Genomic DNA, 3,287 nt, shown 5'->3' with positions numbered 1-3,287 from the left:
GGATGTGGCTAAAAGGGAACCCTACTGCATTATTGGTAGGAGTGTAAACTTGTTTAACCACTTTGGAAAGCAGTATGGAATTTCTTCAAAAGACTCCTCCTAGAGCTCCCCAATAACCCAGCAACCCCACTTTTGCGCTTTTACCCAAATGATCACCAAACTACCAGCACAACCATGTTTATTGCAGTATTATTCACCATGCTATGATATGGAAACAACCCCAATGCCCCTCAGTAGATGAATGGTTCAAGAAAATGTGGTACACACACACACACACACACACACACACACACACACACACACACACACACACACTGGAATTCTAGGCTTCCCTCAGAAAGAATGACATTGCCCCATTTGTTAGGAAATGGAAAGACTTGGTAAAAATTATATAAAGTGATGTAAGCCAGACCCAAAGAAACATAGGTCCCATGGTTTAACTTGTTTTACCTTTGTTTGCAAGGATTAGTACATGTTTAGGACAAGCAGAGAAGATCAAAGGCTAGGTACATATGACCATACAAGGTGATCTTAAGCGAAATGTACCCGAAGTCAGAGACACAAGTGGTTTTTCCTTTCTTTCTTTTGTTTTTAATATGTGATTCTTTTGTACGTTATTCCCCCATGGTAAAAACCTGTTTTCACTGTTTTTGATTCCAGTGTTCTGCATCTCATATATATATATATATATATATATATATATATATATATATATATATATATATATACACATATATATATATACATATATATATATATATACATACATATATATATTGTAATTTGAGGAGTGGAAGGGATACATTAAAAGGATCCGCATAGGAAAGAATAAATTAAACTATCCCTTTTTGCACATGAGATACTATAACTTTATGGTCCAAAAACTCCATCCCCAAAATATTAGAAATCAAAAATCACTTTGCCAAAGTAGCAGGATACAAAAATCAATCCAATAAAATCAGTTGTCTTCCTGTACACTGACAATGTACAAGCAGAGAGGGAAATAAAGGAAGCAACCCCATTCACAATAACTTTCCCCAAAATAAAATATTTAGGAATTATCTTAACCAAAGATGTAAAAGAACTATTTAATGAAAACTATAAAAAGTTAAAGAAAAAAATTACACAAGACACTAGGAAACGGAACGACCTCCCATGCTCTTGGATAGGCAGACAATATAGTGAAAATGGCAATATTGCCCAAATTAATATACAAATTCAATGCAATTCCTATTAAAATCCCAATGATGTACATCTCTGAAATACAAAAATCAGTCCAAAAATTCATATGGAACCAGAAAATATATAGAATAGCCAAAACAATTCTAGTGAATAAAGACAACATGGGAGGGATATCCATGCCGCACTTCAAACTCTACTATAGAGCCATAATAACAAAGACAGCATGGTATTGGCACAAAAACAGACCCGAAGACCAATAGAATTGAATAGAAGATCCAGAAATAAATCCACATGCCTACAGTCAGCTGACATTTGACAAAGGAACCAAAGACAGACAATGGAAGAAACACATCCTCTTCTACCACTGGTGCTGGGAAAACTGGGCGGCCACATGCAGAAGAATAAAAGTGGACCCCATCATATCACCATACACTAATATCAACTCAAAATGGATTAAAGATCTTAGCATTAAACTTGAATCTCTGAAACCACTGCAGGCAGAGTAGGAGAGACACTTGAACTTATAGGCACAGGAAAGAATTTCCTGAACAGAGTCCCAGGGTCACAACAAATTGGAGTGAAACACGACAAATGGGACTACCTTAAAATAAAAAGCTTCTGCAAACTAAAGCTGTTGCAACCAAGCTAGAAAGACAACCAATTAATTGGGGAAAAAATATTTACCAGCAATATATCCGACAAGGGGTTAATACCCAATATATACAGGGAACTCAAGAAACTAGGCCCTCCCAAACCTAACAAACCAATTACTAAATGGGCAAGGGAACTAAAGAGAGACTTCTCAGAAGAAGAGATAAAAATCAGTACAATGAATCTTTATTAACTTTCCTATACCTTTCGAAACCTCACCCTACTTTCATGTTTTCTAGTTTCATACTATCTCCATTGAACATTATGCCTTCACTCTCTTCCTCCATAACTCTGTTTATTCCTTCCCTTTGACTTCCGCTCACATCTTCCAAGTGATAGATTCCTTATATTCATTTTGTTGGATTAAAATTTCAATTTTATAAGAAATTACACTTTTTAAATACTTCTCTGCAAATAGCATGCGTTGGTTAATACTGTTGTGTAATTGTAACCCCTCTGTATCCTATTTTCACAATAGAAACATCTCAGTTTTATGGTCAATAGATTTTGAAAAGGATGTCATGACTTTATGAAATAAAAATAGAATCTTAAATGGGTGTAGTGGCACTATTGCCTCCCTAGATTTCAAAAAAGTTCTTAGACTACTACCTCAATCCTTATAAAAAATTTAAAAATTTTAAAGAAAAAATGATTATCAAACTAAATGTGAGATGTAAAAACATATAAAATATAAACCTAAAAATTCATGGTATTGGATCAGTTAAGGTTTCTAAAATATGACTGGAAAGCATTAGTGGTTAAAGAAAAGCAAGAATAAACTTGATTATATCAACTTATAATCTTTCATAATTCAAAGGACAATATAACAGAAGTGAAAACATATCTAACAGATAGAGGACACATATTTGTTAATGCTACAATGTTAATGCTACAATGATTCTAATTATTTTTATATCTTCTAATTCTATATAACTTTTTCTCAAATAGGATATTTCTTTAAAAAAATATGTAAATAGTAGGAGCATATGAAATAAGTTCCTCTTTAGTATCCAAGAATAAATAAAGAGAAAGCTCACTAGTAGGACCATAATATAAAAAGATGACACAAAATATATTAATGCACTTGTGGAGAAATTGATATACTCCACATAGCAAATCAATTTGTGTAATACTTCAATCATTAAAGCAAGCAAGTTTTCAAAAGGTCAAAGAGAATTGAATAGGTTCTATCCATTACACATCTATGTATGTATTAAAGAGAAGTAAAAAACTACAGGGAATATAGTTCATTGAGAGTGCACTTGAACACTTTGTGTGAGACCCTGGAAATAAGCACCAAAAACAAATTTTGAAAAGGCTCATTAAAGAGCATGTATGCTGGACAAATTCCTGTAAATGAGTTTTATATCTACTATAATGTCTGTTCTAAAATTTACAGCATTTATATTTGAAGAAAAGCAAATTTTTGAAAATTAGGCTTGGAAAACCTCTGT

The sequence above is a fragment of the Dipodomys spectabilis genome, unplaced genomic scaffold (genome assembly GCF_019054845.1).
Source record: "Dipodomys spectabilis isolate Male_0828 unplaced genomic scaffold, ASM1905484v1 ptg000276l, whole genome shotgun sequence".
Lineage (NCBI taxonomy): Eukaryota > Metazoa > Chordata > Mammalia > Rodentia > Heteromyidae > Dipodomys > Dipodomys spectabilis.
The sequence above is the reverse complement of the archived record's forward strand: the minus strand, read 5'-3'. Positions refer to the sequence as shown.